The sequence below is a fragment of the Medicago sativa genome, chromosome 4 (assembly GCF_051527215.1).
Source record: "Medicago sativa cultivar Bolivia chromosome 4, Bolivia_mono, whole genome shotgun sequence".
Taxonomy (NCBI): domain Eukaryota; kingdom Viridiplantae; phylum Streptophyta; class Magnoliopsida; order Fabales; family Fabaceae; genus Medicago; species Medicago sativa.
In genome coordinates, this window is record NC_140752.1 from 65,396,535 (window position 1) to 65,407,092 (window position 10,558).

At 32.2% G+C, this 10,558-nt stretch overlaps 1 long non-coding RNA gene across 1 annotated transcript; it reads left to right on the forward strand.

Moving 5' to 3' along the window:
- Positions 1–7,927: 7,927 nt before the first annotated feature.
- Positions 7,928–9,397, forward strand: LOC146930800 (uncharacterized). The gene is made up of 2 exons (XR_015008354.1): positions 7,928–7,960; positions 9,087–9,397. It is a non-coding gene; the product is annotated as an uncharacterized LOC146930800 (long non-coding RNA).
- Positions 9,398–10,558: the final 1,161 nt, after the last annotated feature.

Below are 10,558 nucleotides of genomic sequence, written 5' to 3' on the forward strand. Positions count from 1 at the left end.
AACAACGCCTCCCTCAAATCCAACCCTCATTTTTTCAGATATAGATCCTTAAAGCGGTGGTGCGATGAGGCGTGTCCCTTTGCATCACCACACTTCCAATCCTTTGAGGGACTATTGCGGTGGTATTTTTATGGTGGTATACAAATAACCATATTACTATTAAAATTGTTGATTTTGTGCATGGTACTTGGAGACTTACCAGCTACTACAGGTACCCTAATGGGGGACGTAGGAAAGCCGCGTGAGACTTTCTTCGTCATTTTTCTAGTCAATTTGTCGGACCTTAGTGTGTTTTTGGTGACTTCAATGACATTATGGACACTAGTGAAAAGAGAGGTCGCACGTTTCGGTCAAACTGGCTAATTAACGGCTTTAGGCAAGCTGTCCTTGGTTCTGGTCTCTCTATGTTCTGGTGGAAGGGTACCCGTTTACATGGTTTAAGAGCTTGGGTACCTCACGTGTGGTGGAGGAAAGGCTTGATCGTGCGCTCGCTAACAATGCATGGTTCAATCTCTTTCTGGATGTTGTGCTAGAAAACCTTGTTGGTCCTGCTTCCGACCACTACCAAATTTTATTAAATCGCAGTTCTGTTCGCAGACCTCACCAAGCTATGCACAAGTTTAGGTATGAAAATGCTTGGCAACTTGAACTTGGCTTCAAAGATTTTGTTACCCATTCCTGGCAGATGTAGACTAAGACCCCTCTTATTCCTAAGATGTCTGCATGCGCATAAGAGATGTCCACTTGAAGTAAGGATCATTGTAACAAGCTTAAAGTTGACATCGAGAACATCCGAGAGGATCTTGATAATGCACGTCTTAATAGTTCCGGTGAAAGCCAAGTTTCAGTGGGGTAGAAATTCTTATCATGGTCTATAGACACCAAATCCAACAGTTCCGATGATTTTTTTTATTCAATCAGGATTCTGTTGAATAAGGACTGATATGACAATATTAACGAATTATTTTAATGTCAGAGACTATTTTGACTAATGAAATAACAATAAGGGACTATTTTGAAATTTAGATACATTGAGGGACCATTATGACTACTTGTTACACATTCAAGGATCAAAATGACTATTACCTTGCTCAGGAATTTCATTAAGCGTGTTCTCTATATTATTTTGATATTTTTTTAGATATTTATACCTACGGCTACTTCCGTAGGTAAAGCTTATGAATACCTACGGTTTTTTTTTTCAGTCACTATAAACCTCTATAGGTTAGTATATGGCATTTTTCTTGTAGTGATAGTAACGAATCAACCTCTTTATCTCCACCAAGAGGATAAAAGAAACTATAACATGCATACAATACAATGATGCGATCAACTCTAATTGATTGATCAATTAACCGTATTATATATAACCCACCCACATTAAACTAAATTAAGGAACAAGAGAGAATAAAAAGAAGAAAAGAGCTACACACTGAGAGAGAAATGTGAAGAGAAAACACAAAATTAACAACAAAAAAGACTTAGGGAAGTTATTGTCGATTACCGATAAAAAGTACATAAAACAAAAGGGCCAATGTCTACAAATTGTAACAAATGTAATATATAATCCATCTTTTAGATCCATATTTTTTAAAATTTTCAACTAAAAGAACAAGATCCTTGATTAAAGATTATGGTGATATGATGAATGAAGCTTTCAAGTGTTACAAGTATGGGCTCGATCTAAAGGATGAATAAATTGTTTGTTCAAAATTTAGAGATTTTGAAAATAATTTTTGGCGAAGGCTTTCTGGATCGACAGCAGCTATCCTGAACCCTATCGAAAGCAACTTGTAACTTAGTTTGTACAATGTAAATTTCACCACCTAAAGATTAAGTCTTTCTTGTTCAAATCACTTACAAGACTGTTTGCGAAACTTAGCACAACCTAGAATATTTTCTGCACAAATTATAACAATGTAAAGTAGAGAGAAGAAGATGAACACACGAATTTGTTTAGGTAGTTCTCCAACCGTCCTTGGTATAGGTACGCCTGCCCCCAATTTCAGAAGAAAAGATACACCAAAAATAAAACCCGATTGAAACTTCAATACTGATGATTATGATGATGATGATGATGAACTTTCTTCATCTTTCCATGATCTTGAACCAAGATCAAGTGCCCAAATCGCTCGATGATCCTCTGTTTATTACTCCTTTGCAAGACTAATAAAGAGAGGTTTTCAATATCCTCTCACACAGTGGTAAGTATTGTGCCGTTTATAAAAATAATCGTATCAAACCACAGAGACTCCGTTTAGTTTAGACCGTTATTAAATTCGCAGAAATTCTAAATCAAGTTAAAAAAAAGTTGTTTGTTGACAAAATTGTAAATATCAGTTTGACAAATATAAAGAGAGTTGTGTTGGGATTAGACTTCAGTAACTTCTCAATCAATGGTTACTATTTATCGATTGTATACTTTCTAAGATTCAGATAAAATTAAACACAATTATACCAGAAAAGAAAACTGAAAATTATTAAACACAAGTATCATATGATGCCAACTATTATACTTGTGTTTTAATCATACTTTGTGTTTTCAGATTGTCAACTTAACAAGAAGACAAAAGGTGATAAAACAATGACACCCAAAAAGAAAACTGAAAATTATACTATAAGTAGAGTCACTCCTAAACATGTAAGAGATCGAGTACTCATATGAGAATCTTTTAGCTTTGGAATTCATCCATGTCCACACCAACAATTTAACCATGTCAAAAGGTGTTCCTGTTAAACGATCAAGTTGGCCAAACACCATAAAATTGCATTTCTTTCAAATTGACCAAATACAAGTCATCCAAATTGCATGAAAGCACTCCTTCACTTTCTTTCCATAACAACATGACAAAAACAATTACTTGTCATTACACTACTAAAACCTAACCAAGAGAAAAATTTCAACCAGAATTCTTTAAAATTACAAGCAGCTACACATAAAGGTGATGGTAAGTTATGCATCTCACTACGAATTAAATCATCTTTGGTTGGAAGATGATCAAGTTACAACCTACAAGCAAACAATGACATCTTCGTTGGAACTAAAATGTTCCAAGTAATATTAAACAAAGAAGAATATTCTATTTCTTCAAAATTAGAGAATAACTTATAAGCTTCTTCGATTGAAAACAAACCTTTGGGATTGGGATCCAAAATCCAAGTGTCCTTCGTATTATCCTGCAAAATAATGTCAAATAATAACAATCTACACTCCTCCACACCCTAAATCTCCCAAACAAATAATTTTCTTCTCCAACTCCAACAACCTCCCTCGATAACCCTTCCTAACACCATATCTCTCACCTAAATATTTTTCACCAATGCTAAATTAAACAACCTACTAAAGCATTCCTTTAACACATCCCCATCGGACCACGACTCGCGCAGAAATAGCGTCTTACTACAATTCCTTATTTTCTAAGTAACATTATCCCCAAACCAACTCCCTCCATATTCACCTACCTCGTCACCTCTCTCAATACTATAAATTTCTTTCCACCAAACCCAATCTTTTTTCCCCCTCCTACCACAACCCCATTAAGAATCCCATATTTTGAGACAACACTTGGCACCAAAGCCCTTCATTCTCCTTCCAACACCAATTCCCTAAGAGTGCTAAAGTATTATATTTTCTTTAGATAAAGGCACTTTGTCCCATTGAACACAATGCATTTATGCGAGCATCTTCATTTCCACCAAAAAGATTTAAAAAGAGACTCATTTTTAAAAATTTACATTATTAAACTAACTCATTTAGAATCGATGACATGTGAGCTATTGTAGACATATCAAAACATGCACAACCAATAACCACAGTCTTAGCAGCGTTGTATAAAATGATGATTGCCTTGCCGACAGATCGACAATGATGATTGCCATTCTTAGCAAATCCTGTTTTATGTTTAGCAAAAAAAGAAAGACGAGACGCAATATGCAGATAGATTAAGACTTAATCAAGAAGATAAACATAACTAACTTTTGTGCATATTAACGCTCAATAAAGAACATGCATTTTCATAAACCCGGTTAGAGCTCGCAAACATCGTTTGTTAGTCTGGACTAGGGTTGAATAGAGTTTGTTGTTTTTATTGGTTGTATTTTCCGTTAGGGTTGATCCACTTGGATTAGCTGGGTTAGGTTTTATATCTGTCCCCTCAAATTTTATGTATCTTTTTCTTTTGTTTAATAATATATGTGAACACTTAACAAATGTAGGTTTAGAGTGGAGTGTTAACTTTGTTGGGACGTGATCTATTTCTTACATGTCATTTTGCTCTTAACTTAGCAAAAAAAAAAAAGAACATGCTTTTTCATAAACGAAAAAAGAATTGCATATTAACATGTTTCTAAAGTGAAAAGTCTATATCATAAAACCAGATGGATGAAATGCAAATTAATTGAACTACAAATAACATATTAATCCAATATTAAAGCATTTAGCAGACTTACTTCTACTATCAGTTTATCAATCTTAAACAAAATTACATCACAAGACACCCAACTGCACAAAATCTTATGAAAAAAAGTCGAATTCGAAGGTTTTAAATCCTAATTATTCTCCAAAAAATTAGAAACTGGAATTCTAATAGCTACTTAGTGAAATGCCATAAGCATTCTCTTAAAAAATAAAATATATTGTACATCACACAACATTATAGATTGGAGGATTTAGAATGTTGAAAATAAGATAATTGGTTAGTGTTAAAATTTAAATAAATTGAGTACTTGGAAACAAATTTAGATTCGAGAAATTAGATTATCGGTTCTAAGTCCATAAAATTTATAGAATATATATAGTGCACAAGTAATACATATAGCTTCATCAATGGAAAAAATAAGATTCACTGGTATCAGATAATGCATTTTAACTGTTATAATCTTTTAAACATTCTCTTAAAAAAAATCTTTGAAGCAATTACAGTTATATATTGTTTTGACCTAATTAATCAAAACAAGTCAAGATTGTAGCTTTTGGACAAGATTACATTATTTTATCATTAATGAAAAAAAAGATGTAGTTACATTGTACCCAAAAAACAGATGGAGTTAACCAAATTACAAAATGACAATAATAGTACAATATATCATCAAATGAACCCATGTTTGCATGGCTCATTTACAATGCCTCATCATTGATCAAAATATATCAATGATACAATCAACTCTAATTATAAATTTGTATATCTTTTTTCTTACAAGATTAAAATCGTGCCTTGAAAGTACGATCCTCTAAACCCTTTTTCATTGATGGACACTTCAACTTTGTCCCCTTCCTTGTATCAAAGCTGGATGGGTATCTCACCCTAAGGTTGTGTGTTCATTGTTATCAAAGCTTTTCTTGAAGTTTTGACTGTCCATTCTTCAGATCGGTGGTTGTTCATTGTCGTGGCCATTTTCCCACTCTTTCACAACCATGGTCATGTTACACCATTCTGATGTGCTCATTTTTTAGGTCATTGGTTTGACATGGTTTTGTAAGATCTAGAGGTTCTGATTAGGTTAGATTTACTCGAAAGGGCACTGGCTTTACAATATTGTTGTTTTTTTGTTTTCATGTTGTTTGATGGTCGTTGATTCTTCTTGTTCATCACAATGAGTTGCTGGTGCGTGGATTTGCTTTCGTGTTGGAGGACTGGTTCATTGGCCATTCTTCAACAACTTGGTTTGATTATACATCACATTTTTGCAATCTGGTCTTGCGTCGGTACGTGGGCTCACTGGGTTGTGTATGTGGTATGTAAAATGAACACATATCACATGCACAACCCAGTGAGCCAGCGCACTAACGCAAAACCATATTGCAAAAAATGTGATGTATAATCAAACCAAGTTGTTCTAGCGAATTAACCAGTCCTCCAACACGAAAGCTGATCCATGCACCAACTACTCACAATGATGAACAACAAGAATCAACGACCCTCAAACAACTTGAAAATAGAAAAACAACAATATCGTAAAGTTAGTGCCCTTTCGAGTAAATCTAACCTAATCAGAGCCTCTAGATCTTACGAAACCGTGTCAAACCAATGACCTAAAAAATGAGCACATCAAAATGGTGTGACGACTCCTTTTCTATTCAGGGACTAAAGTGACTAATCTCCCTTGTTTTTTCGACTTGAAAAATTAGTCTCCACAGTTGCGCGTTTTGAATAAGCCACTCCCAAAAAAATTATTTTGTTGTGAAAAAGACACTCCAAGTAATATATATTTTGTTTTGAATAAGACCCAAATCCTAAAGCACCGTTTTCTTTTCTTTTTTGTTGATAAAAATCAAATAAAACATTTTGGTATAGAATATGTGCGACCCAATATTTTTCTTATTTGCAAAGACAACTTTGTGTCAGCCTAATTTCAATCTATGTTGCTTGCTATGAATCCTCAATATGTTTTAGGGAAGCATTTCGATTTCAAGCTATTTACCAAATCCCCAGTGTCATATATATTTTTCTTATTTGCAAAGACAACCCTTCATCTTTGCTAACATTCCGTCTGACTGAGGTCAAAACTGTAGAGTTAGGCAAATTATTGCTAAATATGGGAGGGTGGGGGAAGTTTATGTTTCTTAAAAAAGGGATATATGGGTTTTAGAAGTTTAAGGAGGTGAATAATGTGGAGGAGGTTGGAAGTAGGATGGGGGATGTGTGGTTTGATGGGTGAAAGTTCAAGGTTATCTGAAAATGGTCTCTAGAGAGATTTGCGATTTTGAGGTGTTTGTGGCTTCAAGTCTTTGGAATGCCCCTCCTGTCAATAATTATGAATTTTCAGACAAAAATAATAGAAGTTCAAAATTGATATTGAATCAATCAAATAAATTTTAATTTAAAAATATCTAAACGAATAATTAAATATAAAGGGTGGGAATAAAGCGACATCTTTGTGAGGGTTTTGTTTCAGATTTTCAATCCAACTATCTATCTCATCGAATCTTTATTTTATTTTTTAAAATTTAATTAGATTTTTATTATGTAATTCAGTTAATAATAAATGGCACGGAAATGCCTAGTAATGACATGGAAACTGAATTAGCCAACATATATTGTCGTGTCACCGCCACATCATTAATGACAGTGACAAATCATCAAAATTGTTGAGGGATTAAAAAAAACAAAAAAATATCAAATAGGGGGACTAAAATAGTGGTTATAAAAATAGGGGATCAAAATTCCCATTACATTAAAATAGGGGGATCAAAAGTGCATTTAAACCTAAAAACAATTAGTGTGAATCTAAATATTTATATTATGGGTCTGTTTGTTACGGATTAAAATAAAAATGATTTTTACATAAACAAATTTAGAGATTATATTTTAAAGATTTTATAAAAAAAAAATCAGAATTTATTTTACGTTTGCTTACCGTAATAAAAATCTCTTTCTTTCCCCTCAAAAAAAAAAAATCTCTTTCTTTAAACAAGCAATTTAATTTGTTTGGATACAACTATATAAAAGAGATTTTTTGTTTGTTAAAAAAATATTTTTGGTTACAAAATTAATTCAATCTTTTAAACCATATTTTTATCTCTTCAAAAAATCTATTTTTTGAGAAGTTGCAATTAACATCTTATTATTTGAAACTGTTTTTAGATTTTTCTTAGATGCTTATTTTTTTAAAAAGTTGTAACAAACAAATGCAACACTTAAAAATGGTTATTTTAAAAAATGATATTTTTTATCTATGTATTAATAAAAAAAAATTGGTTTCATTTATAAATGTTTCCTTAGATAGTCGTCCATACCAACCGAGCTCAATGCCTCTGCTGGCTTCCATTACGAATATTTAACTGTAAAAAATTATTATAATTTAAATCAACATAAGATACCAAATTATTCTTTTTTTTTTTTTAAAGAACCAAATTATTCTTATATCTCAAAAATTATAGGTAAATTGAAATTCATCATAATGATAATATAGAATATATATTTTTATGTTGATGGTCATTGTGTGTGCATTACCAATTAGGGTAAAAAAAAATACTTTTTTTTTCCATTCAGCTAAGCCTTTTTATTTTATTTTCTCATTGTAGTATTGTTATTCTTATAATTTGTCCCAAACTTTCATGTTATTATGTAACCTTGCAATTTGTTTGATCGCATTATATATATATATATAATCGAAAATGAGTACAAGGGGTACTCTAACAATACAATAAAATTCAAAGCCTCATAAAAGAGAATCATTTTAAATAGGGACTAAGAGTCTAGAAACATCATAATAATGAGATAGAAGTAAGTAAAACACACAAATAAACCACCGTTCATCCTTGACTCAATCATATCATACATCCTTCGTAAAGTTCCTTTCAAATCATTCCTAGCTATTTTATGCATGTTAAACTAAATCCTGACATTGAAACTGATAAATCTAAATGCTATAAGTCTATTAGAGTCCAGAATTTGGGCCAAAATAGACCACTATAGTGTCATCTAGCCATGTTCAAAATAATGACAATACCATTTCTAAAAGAGGGGACCAATAATCAACCTTGTTCATCCATACACAAGATAGTGGCATAACATCAATGAATTCTTGTTGAATTCGCCACCAATAATCTCTACAAGGTTTGGTAACTTGATTTATAAAAATGACTAACTAATCATTTTTTAAAGATATAGTCATGTTACCGTATTCATTCATATACATAACGTTAGTCAATTTTCATACCCGTAGTCCATGTTCAAGATATTCATATTTTTCCCTAATAATACTATTTATGATTCCTTGATGTTACGGCATATTTATAAAGCCGAGAAAATCTGACTAGTTATCTAACCTAACACTAGTGAGAGTGTGATGTTTTAAAGTTCACCCTGATGGATGATGTAATTCTTTTACTTCCCTTTTCCCCCTATTATAATTTCTTAAGTATGAGTTATTGATACGACATACATGTTGTAGGCGTGTAGGAATTGCTCATTTGATATATGTTTCTCTTGTTCAATTTTTTGTACCCCTCAGATGGTTTCTAATAATAAATAGTTATTCGTGTATTTGTTTCTATGCATTGTTATTGTTGTACCACTTTAAGTGTCGTATAACATTTCTCACCCCTTATTTCTATGCATTTCTTTTCTATTCATTATAAGCAGGTTATCCACACGACAAGACTGAGAAGTAGAATCAAGGCGTTTGTGTACTAGAATAATGCGGAAAATTATTCTCTCACCTATATTATGTTGTTCTTTAAAGTTTGTTGGATTATTGTGTATGTTTAAATTGAGTTCTAGGCTCTGATGTTGTGACATCAGGACTGACTTTAATAATATGTACTTGACTTATTTTGTTGGATCTTGAGAAAATATTACATATTTTATTTTATTATGAGGATAATTGTAAGGCTCTAAGATGGAAAAATATTTTATTTTGAGTTATGACATTGAGTTGGTACTTGTCATGATGATGTTATATCTTTTTTTCTGACGAAAAATGACGATTTGGTATCTTAGACTACATAAAATTTATAATGGCTAAGTTAATATAAGACTTTTTTTTTTTTGGTGGTGTCCGGAGTTCGAACCCCAGACCTTGCATATATTATGCATTGTCCGTACTAGCTTAGCTAAGCTCACGGGACAGTTAATATAAGACATTAACAATAGAGTTTAAAACTTCAAAATATGGATCCTATAAAAATCTAGAAATCTATTTGTCTAACATTAACAATATTTTTTATAATTCGGAGCGTGTTTTTGAGTTTCGGTTGCTAGAATCTATAACTCTTGATATGATTAAAATACCCTGTGAAGTCTATGTTTCTTTTTCAACATTCTAAGCCTCGCGTTAAACTAAAGAAAAAACATGCTATGAAAAATGTATGGTTCATCAAAGAAATGAAAGCATAGACAGATTGTAAAATTTATTAGCTAAAAATCAATATAATATATCAAATAACTTCTTTTTTTTTTTGGTCAAGAATAATTGCTAATATTAAATAATGACTAAAAACAAAGGATAACTTGTCGGTTTCGCTAAAAATTAATATCTTTGCATGAAAGTTGTTTCTTAATCATGTTCCGACTAAGGATAACTTGGTAAGGAGGCATGTTATTGCTCTAGCTGATCACAAAATTTCAGCAGGCTGTGGATTGTTAGAAAACATATACAATTTATTTATTAAATGTTACTTTTATGGTCGGCTTTGGTCTCTAGTTTCATGTTGGTTAGGTTTCTCAACGAAAACTCATGGTAACTTATTGGTTCAATACTATATCACTATCAGTGGTTTGGGTCATTTGGAAGGCGAGAAATAGGAGTATTATTGAACACAAGGATGAAAGATCTTTAAGTGAAAAGGTTAAGCTTCAGTCCTTTTAGTGGTTAAAATCGACATATGTTGCGTACGATTTTGATTATCATTTATGGAGGCCTAATCTTATTACTTGCTTGATTGTTGTTTCCTACCTCTTTTTTTTTCTTTCCAGTTGTTTGGAGTTTCTTGTAATGTAACTTTGTACTTTTGATAAGTCAATTTGATACATCTTGCGTCAGAGGGACTTTGTGTGTGTGTGTGTGTGTGCGCTTCTTTTTGGTATATTAAAAAAGAACTAATGACCAAAGACAA